The sequence below is a fragment of the Nicotiana sylvestris genome, chromosome 1, assembly GCF_000393655.2.
Source record: "Nicotiana sylvestris chromosome 1, ASM39365v2, whole genome shotgun sequence".
Taxonomy (NCBI): domain Eukaryota; kingdom Viridiplantae; phylum Streptophyta; class Magnoliopsida; order Solanales; family Solanaceae; genus Nicotiana; species Nicotiana sylvestris.
The window spans coordinates 49,529,355-49,553,764 of record NC_091057.1 but is presented as its reverse complement, the minus strand read 5'-3'; positions in this window follow the sequence as shown (position 1 = coordinate 49,553,764).

Below are 24,410 nucleotides of genomic sequence, written 5' to 3'. Positions count from 1 at the left end.
TGTCTGATTCAACATTTAAAACCCTAGGATTTGGGGTTTCCTTTTGACGATTTTGATTTTTGTGTTCGAGTCAGGGTTCCATAATGGGCCCCTGGACTCTTAGACTCACTATGAGTCTGCAGGTTGAACCGGCATCTCCTTGCTTATGATTCTGAACTTCTCTTCAATTAAAATTCTCTTTTAAACAACTTGACAGTGTTTTCTTGATTTACATGTTTGAGTGTTTATATATATGAGAACTCTTCTTTCAAAAAGACTTTGCCAACTACTAATTGATTCCGGGTTCCTTTAATTGTGTTCACTTGATTGTTACTGGTTTTCCCTAATTGAACCTTTCTTTACCCCTTTTCCTGACGCGATTCATTCGAGTAAAAGTCTGAAGTTTTAATTTTACTGGTTGATTCCCTTTCCTTTTTCTTTACAAGTCGTGTACTATTAGCTTGTTGCCTTAAATAGCTTCTATGTACTTATCGTTTATTATATTACTGGGAAAGTATTTTTTAAAATCCCTTTCCATAATTGCTTTACCCGCTTGAGATCAGAATCCTTTAATTAAAGGGAGACTGCAGAATGATATTTCTTTACCTTTTCTTGCTTACTTGCTACACTATAAAAAGGGCTCGACCCTTCTGCAAAAAGAGAATAAAAAAGGGCTTTTAAGCTTTAAGCTTTGATAAATTCTTACTCTCTCACATACACTTTCAATCACAATACTTTTTCAATACCTTCTACTCTCTGCTGAGACTTTTGTACTGCTTTGCAATTTGGCTTTTCAAGACTGCTGTTTTACTTACCTGTCTTTCCTGAAACTAGTATGTCTAATTTAATTTCTTGCATCACCCCCTATGTGTTTATTTTATAGTTTCAGTACTCTTTCCCACTTTGCTGTTCATGTTCAGTAGTTAAATAATGTGTGTTTCTTTCCTTGTATCTTGCTTCTATTATGCATCCATATCCCCCTATTCCCCTCTATGTATCTGAGTTAATGGTTTTGGCCTGGCAGTATCTAAATTACTGCTCAGGTCTGAACCTGACCTTCAATAGGTCCTAACTCCCAATTTAAGCTGACAGGCTGGTCAGGGTTGTGCCAGCATCCCAATTGCTGGGCATGACCACTAGTTTGTCATGGCTCCTCCCTAATTCCCCCTCTATTGCACTTACACTTACTCTTAGACTCTAAGTTCTGCCCCCCTCCTATGAGCCTTGCCTTGGGAACCTTGAGTTCCCTCTGAACTTGGACATTGGAGGGCTGGCCATTCCTCACTGCACTATAATTCTGTAATATAATTGGATGTAAGCACTGCCTGGAGCTCACGAAGCTCCTTGGAACTTTGACACACCCAAAAGATGAGAAAGGCTTTGGGAATCCGATCCTGGAAGTTGGTTTATCTCATATTATTGGACTTTGAGTCTGAATTAGGCTGTTTAGATGTAGTGGGAATTTCTGATGTAATTTACTTTTTCTGGATTCATTCAAGTGGTAATAATTTGTGATAACTATGGGGTGTATAGTAAAATGGGGGAGGGTCTCTCATGTTATGCATATGGGGTAGATATAATGCTTTAGGTTTTATTTATGCAATCACAACATTTTCGTTTATATATCTGCATTTAGAAATTCTGCCTATAAGATTGTTTCGTTATGCATTTAGAAATCCTGCCTATAAGGTTGTTTCATTTCAGCATCAGAAAACATGTCTATAAGCTTCTATACTTCTGCATATAGAAATCATGACTATAGGCTTCCGCACTTCTGCATATACACATTAGGCAAACAGTCTATAGGTTAAAATAATCAATTGCATCCTAGACACCATGCTTATAGGACTCCTGCACTTACATAACCGTTTTAAACCAATGACACTTAGAGATCATGCCTATAGGAGCAAATCAGTTGAATCAGTTTTGTTTCGAATCTAAAATCAGTCATAAGTCCGTAGATTTTCGTTTATAAAACCAACATCCTTTTCGTAAAAGTCACTGTACACTGTTAGATATCATGCCTATAGGTCTCACTTAGACAAACTACTAGGTAATTAACCAACTGTATCAGTTTTGATAACTATATCCAGACAGGGCTAATTCGGACTCCTCATCTAGAAAAAAAATATGTGATAAATCAGCCTGTCCTACGCCTTAATTTATTAAATACCGAACTAGTACTTGTAAGTCATGCTAAATAACTTGCTGCTTTGAATGAGGAGGCCTACTTGAGCCTTAATTGCTATTTTCTCACCCTTTAACTGTTGTTTGTTTTTTTGCTTGTCACCTAGATTTTTATCCTTTTGAAACTCTGAAAAAGCCCCAACTCCCTCCCCTTTAGGATTAGTAGTCTCAAATGCTTCCGGGACTGATAGGATTGGGACGAGTAATAGCATGCAATAAGTAACGACACCATTCTGCGCTTTAATACCTTAACGGGGTGGGAAGGGTAGTTATGGATATGATGACCGGCATGCTAATACCACGTGTAGCCCCGTTTTTGAGGAGTGATTACCGGGTATGGCATAGATGTGATCCATAATAATCATAAACTTAGGACCCCCCCCTTCCCTTTTATTTGTTTTCATCTATTCCTTGTAGAATTGTTTAAATCTTTCATCAAATTCCTGCCCCTTTTTACCCTTTCTCAAGTTTCGACTTACTTGCAATGTTGTATGTGAACCCCTTCTTACTTGAGCCCTTAATTGCTTATTTGATTATGTGAAGTCACAATTGTAACATGACCGGGAACCACACTAGTGGATCTTGAGGGGTGCCTAACACCTTCCCCTCGAAATAATTTCTAGCCCTTACCCAAACTCTGGTTCTTCAAACTCAAACCCTTCTTAGTGTCCTAATACATTTAATCATTAGGTGGCGACTCTTCAAATTCCAAAACCCAATTCCCAAAAGGGAACGAGCTATCCTCCCATATGTCACAAGCCCAATTTCACTTTTTTTAGAAAAAGGGGGTGCGACACGCACTACTAGTTTAGATAGGAATCCAATTCCCTCTTCTAGCTCCTTGTAGATTCGATCTCGACCATCTCGGGTAAAAGTTGTTTTGACCGCTCTCGCCACTTTGTAGTGGTGTAGGGTTGGCTCTGATCAATGTCTTAGCCTCGGGCCATTTGGAAAATAATCGATCATGAATAGTATATATTGGACTTTACAGGGTGCCCATGGAAGGGACCGACGATGTCCATTCCCCACTTCATAAATGGCCATGGTGACAGCACTAGGTGGAGCATCTCTCCCGGTGAATGAATCATCGGGGCGTGTCTTTGGCACTCGTTGCATTTTCGTACGAAGTTTTTGCATCGTTCTCCATTTTATTCCAGTAGTACCCAGCTCTGATTAGCTTCTGAACTAAGGATTTTGCCCCTAAATGGTTCCCACAAGTGCCCTGGTGGACATCTCTCATGGCATATTTGATCTCTGCCGGGCCTAAGCATCTAGCAGTGAGCCGAAGAAAGATCTTCTGATCAATGCCCCTTTGACTAAGCTAAATCTGGCGGTTTTGGTGTGCGGGGCTCTTAATTCCTTGGGATCCGATGGCAATTTTCCTCTCTTCAAATAGTCTATGTATTTGTTTCTCCAATCCCAAGTCAAACTTGTCGAGTTTACCTAGGTGTGGCCTTCTTCTACCACTAAGTTCATCAGTTGCACCACTTCCTCCGAGCTAAATTCATCGGATTCGACAAACGATCCCAAGTTGGCATGTGCATCGGCCTCACTACTTTGAGCTCAGGGTACATGCTGTAGAGTCCATTCCTTGAATTAGTGTAGGGTTACCTGCAATTTGTCCAAGTACCTCCGCATCCAAACCTCTTTTACTTCGAACGTTCTGTTGACTTGATTTATGATGAGGAGGGAGTCGCACTTGGCTTCGATCACTTCGGCCCCGAGGCTCTTAGCCAGTTCTAAACCTGCAATCATAACTTCATACTCGGCTTCATTGTTAATCAATTTTATAGTTCTAATAGACTGCTTAATTATGCTTCTTGTAGGTAGTTTTAACACGATACCGAGCTCGGACCCATTCGCATTGGAGGCACCATCCGTGAATAGGGTCCAGATTCCCGAATCAGCCTCCGAAGTGAGCAGTAATTCCTTTTCGACTTTGCATATCAAGGCCAGTGTAAAGTGGCCACGAAGTCTGCCAAAATCTGAGATTTATGGCAGTTCGGGATCGGTATTCGATATCGTACCCGCTAATTTCCACGGCCCATTTGGCCAACCGACTTGAGATATCGGGCTTATGCATGATGTTCCTTAGCATGTAAAAGGTTACTATACCTATGGGGTGTCATTGAAAGTATGATTTAGTTTCCTGGAAGCACTTAGCGATGCGAGCACTAACTTTTCTAGGCGAGGATACCTTGTTCTGGCATCGCCTAAGGTTCTAATAACATAATAAATAGGAAATTGTGTACCTTCTTCCTCCCAGACTAAGACACCACTTACTGCCACCTCGGAAACCGCCAAGTAGAGGTATAGATGTCCGTCTACCTTCGGAGTGCATAGCAAAAGGGGGCTCGACAGGTATCGCTTGAGTTCATCCAAAGCTTGTTGGCATTCCGGAGTCCAAGAAAAATTGCTCTTCTTTTTCAATAGTGAGAAGAACTAATGGCTCTTGTCCGACGACCTCGAGATGAACCGACCCAATGCGGCTATACGCCCGGTAAGTCTTTGAACCGCCTTGACGTTGTCGACTATGGTGATGTCCTCTATGGCCTTTATTTTTTCGGGGTCGATCTCTACCCCCCGATTAGATACCATGAAACCGAGGGATTTGTTTGAACCGGCCCCAAATGCACACTTCTTCGGGTTTAGCTTCATGTTGTACTTCCTTAGTATATCGAAGGTTTTTTGCAAATGTTTCAAATGGCCTTCTGCTCGTAGGGACTTAAATAAAATATCCCCAATATAAACTTTCATTGATTTCCCTATTTGTTCTTCGAACATCCAGTTTACTAGGCGTTGGTAGATGGCACCAGCATTCTTTAATCCGAACGTCATTACGTTATAACAGTAGGTGCCGAATTTTGTTATGAAAGAAGTCTTTTCTTGATCATCTTGGTCCATCTGAATTTGGTTGTACCCGGAGTAGGCATCAAGAAAACTGAGTATCTCGTGCACGGCCGTCACATCGATCATTTGATCGATGTTAGGCAAAGGGAAAGATTCCTTTGTGTATGCTTTGTATAGATCCTTATAATCCACACACATCCTTAGTTTATTTTCTTTTTTAGGTACTACCACTACGTTAGCTAACCAATTCGGGTATTTGACTTCCCGGATGGATCCTATTTTTAGAAGTTTGGATATCTCATCCTTGATGAACGTGGGTGTGATCTCAGACTGTAGCCTTCTCTTCTACTTAATCAGATGGAACTTCGGGTCCAAACTCAGCTTGTGAGTGATTACCTCCGTGTGATCCCTGCCATTTCAAGATGGGACCAAGCAAAATAGTCGGCGTAACTTTAAGAAAATCAATAAGTTTTTTCCTGAGCTCAGGTATAAACCCAGTGCCCAGGTATACCTTTCGAACTGGTAGATGCTCAATTAATATAACTTGTTCCAACTCTTCGACCGTTGACTTAGTGGCATCAGAGTCATCGGGAGCTGTGAATGATCTCGGGATGCTGCAATCATCATCATCGTCCGCTCCTTGTTCTTCTTATTTCTCCGGTTAGGCTGAGGCCAGTATCATTAATTGCTAGTTAATCTCTTCTTTTTTGGTTGATTTCGCGCTCCTCGATGTAGAAATCACGGGAACTAGGATCACTTCATCGATAATAAATATTTCCTTTGCGATTAGCTATTCTCCATATATTATTTTGAATCCCCCTGGTATGGGAAATTTTAGCGCCTCGTGTAAGGTCAAACATACCACCCTCATGTTGTGGACCCATGGCCTCCCGAATAAAGCGTTCTACCTCATATCCCCTTCGATCACCTAGAACTTCGTTTCTTGGATTGGCCCGGTAGTGTTTACCGGCAAATTATCTCTCTTTTCGTGGTCTCACACACCATGTTGAATCCATTCAATACCCGTACTGCCGGTGATTTGATCCTGCAACCCTAATTACTCTACAATCATTGATCTGATGATGTTGGCCAAGCTACCTGGATCAATCAACACACGTTTAACCCGAGATTTATTGATAAGTACATATATTACTAGTGCATCGTTGTGAGGTTATACGATGACCTCGACATCTTCGTCGCTGAACGAAATAGCTCCCACCAGAACGTAATCCCGGGTGCGTTTTCCCTCGTAATAAATACTTTAATGCATTTTATAATTGGCCCTTGGGGTATTTCGCTCCCCCAATAATCATGTTGATTATTTGTTGAGGCTCTTCTTGTTCGACCTGTTTGTTAGTATCCCTATTTCTGAAGTAGTTTTTGGCTCGCTCACTTAGGAATTCTCGGAGGTGCCTATTATTGAACAGCCGAGCAACTTTTTCTCTTAGTAGTCGGCAATTTTCGGTCCCATGACCGTGAGTGCTGTGATACTTACATATCAAGTTAGGATCTCTCTGGGCTGAGTCGGACTGCAATGTCCGAAACCGTTTTATCTCTTTGATGTGCCCTATGGCCGACACGATGCTTGCAGCGTCTATGTTTAAGTTTTACTCTGATAATCTTGGTTCCTCCCTACTCCCGAGCAACCTTTCGTACCCGTTCTTGCTCATCAAACCTCGGTCACTAAGCCCTTGATCGCTTCTCTTCTTGTTTCTTACTAGGTGATACCTAGATCCTTTTCCTCTTCAATTCATGTTGTATGGTTGATATCGATCCCGTACCGGTCTTGGCTCCCGATCAATGGCTCTCTTAGATCTATCATCAGTCCTGATAGGATAAACAGATCCAGAAAAGGCCCCAAGTTGCAAACACTGATTCAAGCTTTGTGGGTTTAACTCTTCTTGAGAAAGAGAGTCTATGACCCCAAAATTGACCCAACAAGGAATTGGGACAGACTTATGAGAAATGATAGTCCCAATTAACGGGTTAAACCTCGAGAGAGTAATTACCCTACTTGAACCCTAGTTGTTTGGTCTAATTTGCCTACCCATTTGGTCTCGAGAGAGTCAATTGGGCAAAATTACTTTCTTTTCTGAGAGGTGTGAGAGTGGGTAAAATTGTGCAACAATTATAGCATAAGCCCCAATTATGTCAATCGAACCTTAGTAACATCTACCCGTCAATTAGACACCTAGGTAGTGTCACGACTCTAGTGCCCTTCTTCCCATTAGATACAACTTAGCAATATTCTCGTAGCATAATTTAGTGTTAATCAATAGTTTTATAAAAATAGTTATAATTCGAAAACCTAAAAATATTTGAAGTGACATTAGGAGTACAAACACATCTCTAGGCTAGACAGACAATCCAACTCCACTAGCTCCATGAGGAAATCGTTCCCAACCCTCATATCGGGTAAAAGCTATTGCGACCCGCTCTTCCTACCTTAGTGTAGCGTCGAGTTGGCAGCGATCAGGTACTCAACCAAATTTTTTTCAGCTATTGAGAGGCCACAGAACTTTGGGGGTTGGCCCTTGAGTGAATGCCTAAATGGCCCAATCGTCTGCGACTGGCGATAGGTCCATCCAATCCATCTAGAATTTGACACGAACTCCCTGAGCATCTCGTTATCCCTTTGTTTGGCCTTGGAAAGATCTAACTTTCTGGTCTCGACCTTGATGGCTCCGGTATGGGCCCCTTTACGAAAGCATCTGCAAGCATAGCAAACGAGTCATTGGAATTTAGAGGCAAGTTGTGATACCATATTATTTCTCCCTCGGACAAAGTTTCCCAAACCTTTTCAGCAACACCGAATCGATTTCGTCATCTTCCAAATCATTCCCTTCGTCCATGTATAGGAGGTTACATGCTCATTTGGATCTGTAGTCCCTTTATATTTGGTAATACCGGGCATATGAAACCTCTTTAGGATCAGCTTTGGCGCTGCACTCGGAGGAAAAGGGCTTCTAGATAAAAATTTTGGAGTCCAATCCCTTCAATATCGGGAGTGCTCCCGAAATCTGATCGACCCTGAGTTGTATGTTTCTACCTTCTTGTCATTGGCCTCAATTTTTTTCTCGCCTGACTCCACCCATTTTATCAGCACTTCGAGCATCTTCATTACCTTTGAATTTTCCCTGGGCTTGGCTTCACTCGGTCTCTTGATAATTTGTTCGTCTTTTTGAGTGCTTTCCCGGGATTATTCAGGCTCGACCCTATTAGGGGCGTGGCTTTGATTTTATAGCTGTGCTATTGCCGTTTGTTAAGCCTGCAACATTTCAAAAATCAGTCGTAGGCTTACCCCATCACCTTCACCTTCGGGTGCTTCTCGAGATGTTGGTTGGAGTCCCAATCGGACACTATTTTCGGGATCAGTTGGTAAATTGATGTTGATGGCCACCTGTGAGTTAGCATCGACCAGGTCGGTGGCTGGGACACCGTTGGGATTAGCAGGAAGTACATCATGACTCAGCACCACATTATTATTTTCACCGTGATGGCCTAACTCGTCAACGTTCAAGTGAGCAGACTGAGAGTTTGAAATTTTTAGGCTGACCTGAAATTAAGATTTCAAATAACAAGCATAAAATAGGGCGCGTTATGGAGATGCATACCAAATTACCACTATTATCCTTAGTCTCACGGTAGGTGCCAAACTATTTACCCCAAAAATGAATAACAAAATTTGTACGCAATTTAAAGGATACATGGTTTAATTTAATATGAATAATTAAGAATAACAGATAGATGAATTAAAGACAAAATAAACGATCAAACCAATTGTAGTATGACGACAAGGCCTAATCTTAGATTGAACAGTGAAATTTGTCCTCGATCGGACCCTTGGTGCGAGCTCGGTCGTGAGTAAAGAAAAGAACAAACAAGTAATGTTTGAACAGTAGCTAGAAAATAAAAGTAAATTTTCTTATTTCTTTGAATTGTGTGTTACATGTGTTAGACTAAAGAAAAACTCCCCCTTTATATAGTACGAGAATTTTAACCCTAGTATAAGTCTAAAAAAGGTAAAAATCTTCTCTTTCTGGTAATTGTTGATCCATAATCTATACAGGACGAGATTCGCGCCGTAATATCCGATTGAGGGCGAATATTACAGCCCCATATCTGTCGTGCATAACTATTCACCGCGTCTCTCGAGGTCTATAAGTTATACTCGAACCGAGGTATATCGCTTTACCATGTCCGATGTCGAATATATCATTCACTCTTCCTAGGTCTCGATATGGGGAGTTTCTGGTCACGATTATAATCACGTTGATCTGTACTTCCCCTTCGTTCTCTCATCGGAGAATCGAGAAAAATATTTCCCCCGATTTTACCCGTACGTAATTATGTTTTGAAATGAAATAGGAAGTAAGGTTCAACTAATAATCCGATCAATTCCATGACAATATATTAGCAATCTCATGAAAAAAAAATTGTCCTTCGAGAAAACCTCTTGAAGTAGATGAATATGTAACGAAGTAATGAACTAATTAAGCTTAACTACCCATGATTGTGGTGAAGTAGTACGTGCTCTTCATCCTTAACCAAATGTCATATTTTTAACTCCGGATTCGCCTTTGGTAGGAGAAGTGCTTTATTTCCAAAAGTGAAACTTCCAGTAAAACTTCCCCATGTGAATCCCACTTTGTCAAGCCTCAAAGGATAGTAGTATAATATGTATCAATCGACAAAAACTTAAAAGGGTTTTGCTGGCGTAGTACGTTGATGAAGAATCCTTGCGGATAGTTCTAAAATGGGCAGTTTTACGTGAAAAGCCATGTCCTTTGCTTTAGAAAGCCTATTTGTGAAGGCAAAATAGATGGGCCTGTTTTTCTTTCGTGGGATTAACTTAAATAAAGAAGTTGAAACAATGGAGGTAGGCTGAAGCATGAAAGCCTTAATAAAACTAGTGATCGTAACTGATTACCAAACTTGTGACACGCACATTGATTCATTTGAAGACGATAGATATGTGTCATGTTTCATGTAATTAATTTCTCAAAAACCCAAACTAATCTTGTTGAAACCAAACGAGCCATTTTACTCTATTATGACGACACATTGATAAATATATCCATGGGGATAGTTATTGCAAGCAAGCGCATCTGGTGTGGTGGTATCATGGTACCCTCGCACGGTACCGACTGGGGCTCGATTCCTTGCATGCACAAATTATTGTTTTATTTGCCTTTTATTTTAGTGATTCTGTTTTTGTTTTTTGATTGGCTTTTTCATTAATTTTGTCGTGACTGGTTTAAGTGAAAAGCCCTCTCGGCAATAATAGCAATTGTAGGGTACAACAGCAAATGTCATTAAGTAATCTTACTACATGAACTCCAAGACATGAATCAAAATCTCCAACATTTCTGAGCGCTTAACAAATTAGCTAAGTGTACGCCTACCTGTTGTACTTAAACCACAGAATTTAGGGCAATAGCAGGTCGAAAAACAATTTTTGACGGGCTGTTGTAACCTGCTACCTAAGTGATGCAAACTTTTATAGGCTTATAACTCTATAGAGAAAATAATTTGACGGAATATGTTTCATATTCCACAGGTAAAACTACTAAAACTCCAAGATAAACACCGGGTAAACGCCAGCTATTTTTCAGTTTCTAGGGTTGAACAGTGACTATTTATGAGTGAACCAAAATATCCGTTAAGCGGATGGTGAACAATATTTAGGTTAACTCTTCCTTATCTTTCTCAATTTGGTCTTTTTTGTATGGCCGATCCAATGAGCCCACAGCCTAGAGAAATGGGCTGAGATTCTGGGAATGACTGTTTTTCTTTGAAGGAAGTTTTACTTTCCTATGCCACATAGGAAACCTTATTACCCTCAATGTTTAAGGTTTGATTTAATTACACTTAATATACCAAATTATCAATCTTATACCATACTTAATTAAGGATCTAATTAATTGGCAGTTTTTACTCCTTAATTAAAGGTGTCCATATATCCCACGTTTCTCTATCCCTCTAATTCCTAAGGCCTACGCAGTTTTTCCCCTCCCCTTTCTTCCTCTTCTCCATTCCTTCTTCTTCTCAAAAAATACAGAGATGGAAATTACAATTTTGTTACGTACGAAATAGTAGGGCCCACGCTTTCCTATTTCTTTTCGGATTCAAAATCATATTCTTATGGTTTTACAACATAGAGCTACTGTCTTTTTGGTTCTTTACAGAATAAAAGCTACCCACGTTCTTCATTATTCTCCATTTAAATTCACCAAATATTGAAGATAAATCTTCAAAGTTCATACACACATTTACCTTCAGCTTCAAATTTTTTCAATGAAGAAGAACAAACCTTCAAAGGATTAAAGAGCAACAATTCCACCATTGACAGCCATTAAAAAGCTTTGAATCTTTGAATTCAAATTTGGGTTTTCAAAAATCACTATTTGTTTTGATTGGGTGTTGTTGTAAATAATTGGGAATATGTTTTGGAGTTTATATCTCAATTTTGAGGGGTTTTGGTGAAGATTTACACTTGGTTTTGGCTGAATTGTAGATTGAAACTCGAAGAAGAAGAAGACATATTGCATAAATTGTAGATAAATTGTAGTTACAGTTGGATTGATCAGAATTTGAACTAAATACATCTTCGCAGATGTTAACTACAAAATTTTTCTCTTCATCTACAAAAATTCTACAAATATACTACAAATCAATTTTAAGTATGTATAAAGCAGTATTATTTGTAAGGGTATCTACATAATTACTACATTTATACTACAATTAAACTACAATCTATGTTGAAAATCTACAAATTATCTACAAAATATCTACAAACTGGGTACATTGAATTTTAATATCCCAATTCTCATTCAATTGTAGCATAATTGGGATTTTTGACATAATTGCGTTTTTCAGAAGATTTGTAGAAGTTTTAGTCGTTTTTGATGTGTGAAAACAGAAAACAAAGCACCTACAATTAGAATACAAATAATCTACAATTTATCTACAAAATATCTACAAACTGGGTACATTAAATTTTTATATCCCAATTCTCATCCAATTGTAGCATAATTGTGATTTTTGATATAATTGCATTTTTTCAGAAGATTTGTAGAAGTTTTAGCAGTTTTTTATTTATGAAAATAGAAAATAAAGCATCTACAATCAGAATACAAATAATCTACAATTTAACTACAATTTATCTACAATTTCTACAATATGTCTTCTTCTTCTTCTTCTTCTTCTTCTTCTTCGAGTTTCAATCTGAAATTCAGTCAAAACCAAGTCTAATCTTCACCAAAACCCCTCAAAACTGAGATATAAACTCCAAACCATATTCCTAATTATTTTCAACAACACCCAATCCAAACAAATAATGATTTTTGAAAACTCAAATTTGAATTCAAAGCTTTCAAGCCTTTTTAATGGTTATCAATGGTGGAAAATATATGGAAGAACAGATGAAGATGAAGATGAAGAACAGAAATCTCTTTTCCGTTTCAAAACTTGAATTTAATGTAGACTCAATCAATCGCAAGATTTTTTCCTAATTTTTAGCGCATTAATTATGGAAGATTTTGCCAATTAATCGTGTATTAAACAAATGGTACCGAAATTGTAGGAAAACTGTGGACTGGGCGGGTAATTTACATAGTATGCACATATTTGGTAATAAGGTTTCATATATGGTATAGTTAGGAAAAAATCCCTTCTTTGAATTCGATTAGTTTTCTATGGGGCATCTTACGAAAATTGTTCGAAATAAGTTCAAATTTACCAACCTCTAGCCATTAATGACAGACTTACCAGAACTAGCTAAGTACATACAAAAATTGAAAACCCCATATAAATAAGGATTTTTTCCCTCCTAGAATCATGCACAAAGACTTCCTTCCATATTTTTAAGCGTGATTAGTAACATTAGATGTAATACGGAAAGAAAATTTTATGGATGCGGTAGCAGACAAGATGATGAATCACAAAGAGAAAAATATACAACAGTCCAAAAACCTCAGCAAAAAGGAACTTTTTTCAACGGGTATGATTGAAATTCATTGAAAACATATAGATGAGTTAATATACAAAATTTGAGAAAGATTGGAGGTGCTTTGAACTAGTTTGAGTCAAAATCATAGTTCAAACTCATTTTAAAATTTCTCTATGACATATGAATCAAACATGTATCGCACATATACATGGATATACACAAGAGATACATGGGAGATACACAAACGATACACAATGAGATACACATATCACCTTCTTCTATGTTCATCTTATGTACTACGAATTTGGCTCAAATTTTAATTCAAACCACAAGAAGCTCCACCAAATCATCGCAAATTGAGATTTACACTCTTTAAATGGGGAGAAATTCAAAAATAGCCAGATTTATAAGTGGTTATTCAAAATAGTCACAGTTCCAAAAGTTGTTAAAATTTAGCCACTTTTCATGTAAAGATAAATCTGAACAAAAACACTGTTCAAAATCTGGAAAATACTCCAACATAATATACTGGAGTTCCAGCATAAGTATACTAGAACTTCAGCATAATATACTAGAGTTCCAGTATAATATACCAGTCCAGTATAATATGCTGGAAGTTCATACATAGGTGCTCCAATCTCCAGTATATTATACTAGAACTTTTCGCATGTTGGAGTTCCAACATAATATGTAGGAAGTTAATGCACAGGGATACCGATCTCCAGTATATTATGTTGGACCGGTCCCTGTTGCAGCAAAATATTGGTTATTTTTCAATGACTTTGCAAACGCTGGCTATTTTTAAATGATCAGTCCGAAAACTGGCTAGTCCGTGCTATTTTAACCTTAAAATGTACCCAATCTATTCTAATAACACCCACTCGAAATAAATTCCAATTTCGAAAATATAAAATTTTGAATTCAAGCTTAAACAAGCTTCAATAATGGTTGTCCATGAAGTTTTCAGCTTAATTATTTGATCCAATCTTACAAGCTAACATTTAATAGTAATTTCTAAATCGAATTAAGGTGCTCGATTCTCTGAACTTCAACTTAATGGAATTAAAATATTGCAATATTGCTCTAGTCAAGTGTCTCAAAAAGTTTGAACCGCCTTTATGTTTGAGAAAAATAGACATGTGTTACAAAATGATATTTGGGCTATTTTTGGTAAATACTTTGTCTTGGGCTAGTTTTGGTTGAAATTGTTTATGAACCGACAGTTTGGATAGTTTTTCCTTTTCTGTGTGCTAGCATTTTACTGGGAGAAATTAAAAATAGTCGGATTTACGACTGGTCGTTCAAAAATAGCCCAGTTTCAAAAGTAATCGAAATTTAGCCACTTTTCTTGTAAGATAAATCTAAGCGAAAACACTATTCAAAACCTGGAAAATACGCTAGTATATTATACTGGAGTTCTAGCATAAGTATGCTTGAACTCCAGCATATTATACTGGAGTTCCAGGATAAGTATGCTGGAACTCCAGCATAATATGATGGAGTTCCAGCATAAGTACACTAGAACTTCAGCATAATATACTGGAGTTCCAACAAGTATAATTGTCCAGTATAATATACTAGAGTTTGGAGCATCGGTGTTTCAGTCTCCAATATATTATACTGGAGTCAACAAAGTATACCGGTCCAGCATAATATGATGGAGTTCATACACAGGTGTATCGAACTCCAGTATATTATGCTGGACCGATCTCTGTTGCAGCAAAATAGTGGCTATTTTTCATTGACTTCGTAAACGCTGGCTATTTTTGAATGACCAATCCGAAAACTGGCGATACCGTGCTATTTTTACCATTTTACCTGGCATGGAGTTCTAATGTACCACTTGAAATTTTTGTTATATATATAGTATGTATATAAGCAAGTTATATAGTATATGTAATGCAATTTCTTGTAAATTATCGAAATTATATAGTGTGTGTGTGTGTGTGTATATACACACTAAAAATTTACAAGAAATTGCCGTATATAGTATATTGCCTTATATAAGATTTTTTGAATTTTTTTATCTAAGGCAAATATTCTAATTCAAATTTAAACACAAAATAAATTACAAAAAAATATTCAAGGGAATGCCTTATTATTTTTATTATTACGACATTAACAAAAAATGGTAATATCTTTCTTAGTCTTCCTCCCCCCAATGGAATGAGCACAACAAGGTGCTAATACCACCATTAAAAGAAAAAAAAACTAATGAAAATGTGCCAAAATACAAGTTACATATTAGTCTATGTATTATCTCTAACAAATTTCATAAATCCTTCAAGGTCTAGAGGAATTTTTGTTGGTGGTGGCAGAAAAGAAGCTTGTTCATCACCGCTTCTGGGTGAAGCAGCATCCTGCGCAAGTTCCGCTAGCTTTTCTTCATAAGCTTCGTCTATCTCCGGTTGTGATTCAGCAAGTCCAAAATTTCTTCTTCCCGAACGGATCCAATCTCTAAAGAGTACTGATTTTTCCAAGCTCTCCCTCATAGACGCTCTATGATCATCGATTTGAAGTCTCGCTTGACTGAAAGCCTCTCCGATGCCACTGTTGAAGCTTGAATACTTAAAATATCTCGAGCCATCCTTGAAAGAACCGGATAGTGTTTTCTTTGTCCTTCCACCATTCCAAAACATCAAAGGAGCCGTCGGGATTCTCTGATTCAAGTCCCTGCGACAAATAAATTTGAAGCTCATTTAGTTGTGAATTATCACCAATATTATCACCTTGAGAACCCCTGAACTCCATCCAATAACTAAGTGCTTTTAGGCCCGCGGTTCTTTTAGATGATTTCGAACTAGACGAAGTAGGAGTTGGAACATTTGGTATAGCATGATCTAAGGCAAGTTGATAAGCATTATAAATTGTTTGAGCATTTATTTTAGGCGAAATACATAGTTTACCCATCCACCTTGCAGTCAAATCCCTGTTACACACCTGTTGACCACAGGTATAACTTTACACACCAAACCTTTCAAATGTGTGTCAATTACACACTACTTTTGACCAGCCTCTAAGCCGTGTGAAACACGACCAATACGACGCGTGAAAAGTTATTTTCTGCCTCACCTGACAAATTACAACGGCTAATTATCGGAATTGGGCCCATTTTCCTAAACCTAACGCCCATTTCTTCATCTTCTTCTTATTAAAAGCAACCATTTTCATCTTCTTCAAATTAAGAGGAACCAATTTCAGAAAAACCCAACCCCCATCTTCACTTTCCACATCTAATATTTTCAAGTTGGTTATATTTGTTCAATTAAAGTGCAATACATAATTATTCTTCTGTCAATTCTCGTATTAGGGTTCATATTGAATGGAGAATTCGGGTTCAACTAAACCCTAATTATTTCGACCCACCCATCTAAATCAAAACGATTGAACAACATAAAATGAGAATACTAATTTGAAAATACCGAAAGTAACAACAACAAATACCAGATGTGTTCTCGTCGGAGTCGCCTTCAAAGGTTAGGGCTGAAGAACATTTTGGTAAAAATGGAATTATGTTTGTTAATCTGGCCGAGGAGTTGTTTTTAATCGATCGGGTCAGATCTCTTTTGGGTCGAGATTCAAAAAGGGTCGGGTTGTCCATTTTAATTAAAGAATCGTTTGTTTTTTAATTTAAATAAGCGCGTGTATACACAATATTGAATATTAACTAGGCTGGTCAAAAGTAGTGTGTAATTGACACACATTTGAAAGGTTTGGTGTGTAAAGTTATACTTGTGGTCAACAGATGTGTAACAGGGATTTGAGTGCAAGATGGATGGGTAAACTATGTATTTCGCCTTTATTTCAATTGAGGCTTTTGCATCTGCAAGTGTAGCAAATTCCTCATCTAAAAGTGATAAAGCCCTTATTTGTATACCAAAAGTGATGACCTCCTAATTTCATGGTAGGATTTAACATGGCAGCAACACCAAAAATAGGGGGAATAGGAAAAAAATATTTTTTAAATTTATTTTTCATAAAATCAATAGCAAGTTGATAAATTACCCCACCCTCTGAAAATTGAGTAAACAAATCTGCAAGTGTTGCAATATAAACTAAACAGTTAGAAATAGTAGGATAATATTGCCCAGATAATTCATTTGTAGCAACATGAAATTGTTCTAAAAAGTCTACAAGCATTTTAACATTAGTCCAATCCTGATTTGTAAGGTGTTCATCATCATCACCACCACAACACGAGCATTAAACGTTGCGTTTATTGGGTTTCTATATTCATATGCAATAACTAAACTCTCATACATGTAATTCCATCTAGTCGGACAAGGTTTAAGAACCTTTCTTTCTCTAAGGTCAAATTCATCACATTTTTTAAAATATTCTCTAAGTCTACTTCTATGGTTTGAATAAAAAAGCCAATTAAGAGCCATTTTAACCTTTTCAATTTCAACATTTAATATTTTCATACCATCACCGACGATTAAATGGTAAATATAACAAATACATCTAACATGGAAAATATTACTAAATACAGGATTTAGTGTAGTTGTAAGCAACCCTATAGCATTAGTATTACTAGAAGTATTATCCATTGAAACTGACATTATTTTATCTCTAATGCAAAAATATCTACAAATATCTGCAACTGTGTTAGCAATAAACTTACATGTGTGACGTGAATTAATTAATTATTTTATAAGCAACAATGCGCTTTTGCATTTTCCATTCCTCATCAATCCAATGAGTGGTAACAGTAAGATAATCATAGTCATTACCACTTCTATTAATATCAGTAGTAATAGCATCGCGACAATTTATATGAGTAAATAAATAGCGCAAATATTATTCATATTCATATTTATATTTATAAATATCGCTCTTTACGATTGCACGAGGACATCCTTTATAAGTAGGATTAAAAACTCTTCTAATATAATGCACAAAGTGAGGGTTAGAAGGAAAACTATAGGGTAAACACATAACAGTAACCATTTTTGCCAATTCTTCACGATCTTTATATGGATCGTAATATAAAATGCCACCAGTAACAATGTTAATTTCCGGTTGAACTAGATTTGACCCGGTACTAGGGTTAATCTCAGTACCTACATTTGTCCCCTCTTGCGCAGCTTTCATTTGAAGATATCTAGCTTTATCTCTAGAGTGTGTCTTTAAGTGTCTAGTCAAAGTACATGTACCGCTACGGTTTCCAGTATATTTATGAGCCATCAAAGACTCACAAGTTTTACACTTAGCCTTATTTTGAGCTCTTAGTTGAGTAAAAAAGTGCCAAACAAGAGATGTTTCGGGCCGTCTAAAAGGTTGTCTATTAAAAGCAGGGGTTACTACAGGAGTGTCAGGCGGGGCATCATTTGGATTATTATTAGTTGGGTTAACAACAGGACTAGTAGGTGTATCATCTAAATCCAGTTACATTTCATCTAAATCATAATTTTCCTCATCATTTTCATCGATAGTTTGATTAGGATAAAGAACATTCATATAATCATCATTTAATTGGTTACCTGGTGCAACATCATGGCAAAATTGACTATCGGTAAATTGAAAATAAGGGTTATGTCACGACCCCAGTTCCCCTCCGTGAACCATCGTGACGGCATCTAGTCTCTATGACTAGGTAAGCCTAACAAATGCGGAAAAATAAACAAAACTTACAGAAGAAATAATCAAAAGCCAAAAAATAACCGAATGGAACAATATTTAAAATGTCGCTTGGAATATACAACACAACTTCTCAGAATCTAATACACTATCCCAAAACCCGGAAACTAAGCCTTTGGAATATCTAACAGTCCAACTCCGGAATATCTAACAAGAAGGAAAAAAATACAAATGGGCAATGTTTAACAACTAGAATAGAAAGGGACTCCTCGGTCTGCGGTCGCGGCAAATGTACCTCGAAGTCTCTAGAGCAGTCGCCTCCCTCAATGATGGTAGGCCTGAGTAGCGGTACCTGGATCTGCACATGAAAAACATGCACAGAAAGGACATGAGTACACCACAGCGGTACTTAGTAGTGCCAAGCCTAACCTCGGTCGGGTAGTGACGAGGAAGGTCAGGGCCCTACTGAGATAAAATAAAGAATATAAGACATGACAGTATAAGATAAGCAGTACAGTTGAAAACTAACGATAAGAATTTAATACATGAAATCAAGGAATTTAATAACTGAAACAAAGGCAAAAACAATCACAAGGAAATAACCGGGGATCTCTCAGTATCCCGAGGATCTCTTTGTACCCTCAATATATATCAGGGATCTCTTGGTATCCCGAGGATCTCTCGGTATCCTCAATATATGCTAGGGATCTCTTGGTATCCCGATGATCTCTTGGTATCCTCAATATACGTGCCAGGAATCTCTTAGTATCCCGCACCTTAGTTCAAATCATAAATACATACAGGGGATCTCCCGGGATGTCGTCTCGTAGTCCCAAAGTAAACACACAGCGGCAACACAAGAATACTCAATTAAGCTCAGTTTCGTATCAAGTAAGTAGGAAATTCTAATCTAACATGCTTCACCTAATTCAATTAAGGCAGTTTAAGCAAATAAATAGTTAAGTCAATTAGACATGACTTTTCTAAGCTAACAACATGTTTAAATTACAAGTAAAATGAAACAGGAAAAAGGAACACAATGGGAATTACTTAAAGAAAACCGGATTTTCAACAATTAGCTCAAGTACGCACTCGTCACCTCACGTACAAGGTATTTCAAATATCAAATATACCGAATCCTAGGGGAAGGTCCCCCATACAAGGTTAGACAAGCCACTTACCTCGAATCGGCTCAATAATCAATCTGAAACCACGCTCTTACCACGAGTACTCGACTCCAAGTGGCCTAAATCTATTCAATTCAATTTCATAACGTAAAAAATACTTCATTTAACTGATTCTACAAAAACATTCTAAGCTAATACACGAAATTAGGTAAAATGACCAAAATGCCCCTCGGGCCCACGTATCGGAATCGGGTAAAATTTATATTTTTTAGAATTCTCATACTCTCATGAGTTCATGCATACCAAAATTATCCAAATCTAAGGTCAAATTCCCAATCAATAGTCAAATTTTAGGTCTAAGAACTTTCTTCCAACTTTTCCCCAATTTTCATCCCCAATCCTAAATTAAATGATGAAACCAACTATAGATTGATGGAATATAACTAGAAAGGGTTAAAGAATCATTACCCAATGATTTCCTCTTCAATTTTCTCTCAAAATCGCCCTCTCCCGAGCTCCAAATCAATTTTCCAATTTTTGAAACTAAACCCTCAAAATTTCATATTTCTGCCCAGCTATTTCCGCATCTGCGGTCCCGCTTTTGCGGACCAAAAGTCGCACCTGCAACTTTTCACTTAAAGACTAGGTTCCGCATCTACGACTCCCAATCCACAGATGCAGTACCGCTTCTGCGGAATTACCACCACTTCTGCGGTTCCTGAAGAAATTCCCAAATTCCGTTTCTGCGGCCACTGAATCGCTTCTGCGGAGCTGCACCTGCGGAACCCAAACCGCAAGTGCGGTTATGACAGAACCAGGAGCTGAAGCTGCAACTCTAACTCCAAAATTTTTCCGTCCACCATCTGAATTCATCCCGAGGCCTCCGGGACCTCAACCAAAGGCACCAACAAGTCACAAACCACTATCCAAACTTGTACCAATTCTTAAAACACCTAAAACAACATCGAAACCTCAAATTGACCATGGATTCAAGCTTAAGAACTCCAAAATTCTCAAAATACGCTTTCGATTAAAAAGTCTACCAAACCTCGCCCGAATGACCTGAAATTTTGCACACACGTCACATTTAACACTACGAAGTTACTCCAACTTCCGGAATTCCATTACGACCCTCGGATCAAAATCTCACTATCAGACCGGAAACTTCAAAAATTCAACTTTCGACATTTCAAGCCTAAATTAGCTACGGACCTCTAAAACACAATCCGAGCATGCCCCTAAGCCCGAAATCACCCAACGGAGCTAAAGGAACCAACAGATTTCCATTCCGAGGCCGTCTTCACACTATTCTGACTACGGCAACTTTCCAGCACTTAAGCTCTCATTTAGGGACTAAGTGTCCCAAAACTCTCCGAAACGCAAAACCGAACATCCCGGTAAATTAAAATAGTAAAAATAAACTCGGGGAAAGCAGTTAATAGGGGATCGGGGCATTAATTCTTAAGACGACCGGCCGGGTCATCACATCCTCTTACACTTAAACATTCGTTCGTCCTCGAACGAGCATAGAGACATACCTGAAGTAGTGAAAAGATGAGGGTAACGACTGCGCATATCCTGCTCGGTCTCCAAGGTCGCCTCCTAGACTGGCTGGCCCCGCCACTGAACCTTAACTGATGCAATATTCTTTGATCTCAGCTTTCTAACCTGTCTATCCATTATTTCCACTAGCTCCTCAACATAAGATAAATCATTGTCCAGCTGGATTGAAGTGAAATCCAACACGTGCGATGGATCACCGTGATACCTCTAGAGCATCGAAACATGAAATATTGGATAAACTCCTGCCAAGCTGGGAGGTAAGGCAAGCTCATAAGCAACCTCCCCAACATGCCTCAATATCTCAAAAGGGCCAATAAACCTCAGACTCAATTTTCCTTTCTTCCCAAATCTCATAACGCCCTTCATAGGAGAAACCCGAAGCAGAACCCCCTCTCCAACCATATAGGAAACATCACGAACCTTCCGGACCGCATAACTCTTCTGTCTGGAATTGGCTGTACGGAGTCTATCCTGAATTACCTTAACCTTCTCCAAGGTATCTTGAACTAAGTCTGTGCCCAATAATCTAGCCTCACCTGGCTTAAACCAATCCACCAGGGATCTACACCGCCTACCATATAAAGCTTCATACGCTGCCATCTAAATGCTGGACTGATAGCTGTTGTTGTAAGCAAACTCTGCCAATGGCAAGAACTGATCCCAAAACCCTCCAAACTCAATCACACACGCACAAAGCATATCCTCAAGAATCTGAATAGTGCGCTCGGACTGTCTGTCCATTTGAGGGTGAAATGTTGTACTCAACTCCACCCGAGTACCCAACTCATGGTGAACAGCTCTCCAGAACCGTGATGTGAACTGTGTACCTCTATCTGAAATGATAGAAACCGGAATACCATGCAGACGAACAATCTCCCGGATATAGATCTCCTCCAACCGCTCCGAGGAATAAGTAGTACATACAGGAATAAAGTGAGCGGACGTGGTCAGCCGATCCACAATCACCCAAATAGCATCGAACTTTCTCAAAGTCCATGGGAGCCCAACTACAAAGTCCATGGTGATCCGCTCCCACTTTCACTCCGGAATCTCTATCTGCTGAAGCAACCCACCCGGTCTCTGGTGCTCATACTTCACCTGTTGATAGTTAAGGCACCGAGCTACGAATCCAACTATATCTTTCTTCATCCGCCTCTACCAATAGCGCTGCCTCAAATCCGGATACATCTTCGCGGCGCCCGGATGAGTGGAATACCACGAGCTATAGGCCTCTTCCAGAATCAACTCCCTAAGCCCATCAATATTTGGTACACAAATCTGATCCTGCATCCTCAATACACCATCATCGCCAATGGTCACATCCCTGGCATCACCGTGCTAAACCTTGTCTTTGAGAACAAGCAAATGAGGATAACCATACTGCCGCTCCCTGATACGATTAAATAAGGAAGACCGAGAAACCACGCAAGCTAGAACCCGAATGGGCTCCGAAAGATCCAATATCACAAACTGGCTGGCTAAGGCCTAAATATACATCGCCACAGGCCTCTTCGATGCTGGTAAATAAGCCAAACTCTCCGCCCGGCGACACAAAGCATCGGCCACCACATTGGCCTTGCTCGGGTGATAAAAATAGTGATGTCATAGTCCTTCAGCAACTCTAACCACCTCCTCTGGTGCAAATTTAGATCCTTTTGCTTGAACAGGTGATGCAAGCTCTGATGGTCAGTATAAATCTCATAGGGAACCCCGTATAAATAATGGCGCCAAATCTTTAGGGCGTGAACAATGGCAGCTAACTCAAGGTCGTGAACAGGGTAGTTCTTCTCATGTATCTTCAACTGTCTGGATGTGTAGGCAATCACCCTACTATCCTGCATCAACACCGCTCCGAGGCCAATCCTCGAGGCATTACAATAGACCGTATAAGACCCCGAATCTGTAGGCAATATCAAAATTGGGGCTGTAGTCAAAGCTGTCTTGAGCTTCTGAAAGCTCGCCTCACACTCCTCCGTCCACTGAAATAGAGCACCCATAGGTTATCCTAGTCCCTACAATCGATGAAAACCCCTCCACAAAACAACGGTAGTAACCCTCCAAGCCAAGGAAACTACAGATCTCGGTAGCTGAGGATGGTCTGGGCCAACTCTGCACGGCTTCTATCTTCTTCGGATCCACCTGAATACCCTCACTCGATACCACGTGGCCTAAGAATGCCACTGAATCCAACCAAAACTCACATTTCGAGAACTTAGCATATAACTTCTTCTCTCTCAGAGTTTGAAGCACAGTTCTCAGGTGCTGCTCATGATCTTCCCGGCTCTGGGAATACACTAGAATATCATCAATAAAGATAATGATGAACGAGTCAAGATACGGTCGGAACACGTTATGCATCAAATGCATAAAGGTTGTAGGGGCATTGGTCAGCCCAAATGACATAACAAGGAACTTGTAATGACCATACCGAGTCGTAAAAGCAGTCTTCGGGATATCTGGCTCCCGAATCCTCAACTGATGGTAACCTGAGCGTAAAATTGATCTTAGAAAACACTCGTGCGCCCTGAAGCTGGTCCAACAGATTATCAATATGAGGCAAAGGATAACGGTTCTTCACTGTAGCCTTGTTCAATTGGCGATAATCAATACACATACACATAGAACCATCCTTTTTCTTCACAAACAAGACCGGAGCACCCCAAGGTGATACACTGGGCCGAATAAAACCCTTATCAAGCAATTCTTGTAACTGATCCTTCAACTCCTTCAACTCAGGAGGACCCATACGATTTAGAGGAATAGAAATGGGCTGAGTGCCCGGCAACAGATCAATGCCAAAATCAATATCTCTATCAGGCAGCATGCCTGGAAGATCAGTTGGAAACACATCGAGAAAATCCCGTACTACTGGAACTGAATCAACCGAAGGGGTATCAATACTGACATTTCTTACATAGGCTAAATACGCGTCACTCCCCTTCTCAACCATACGCTAAGCTTTAAGAAAAGAAATAACTCTACTGGGAGTGTGATCTAAAGTACCCCTCCAATCAACACGCGGTACACCTGGCATAACCAACGTCACGGTTTTGGTGTGAAAATCAAGAATAACATAATGGGGCGACAACCAGTCCATGCCCAAGATAATATCAAAATCTACCATGCTGAGCAACAATAAATCGGCTCTAGTCTCAAAACCACTAAGAGCAACC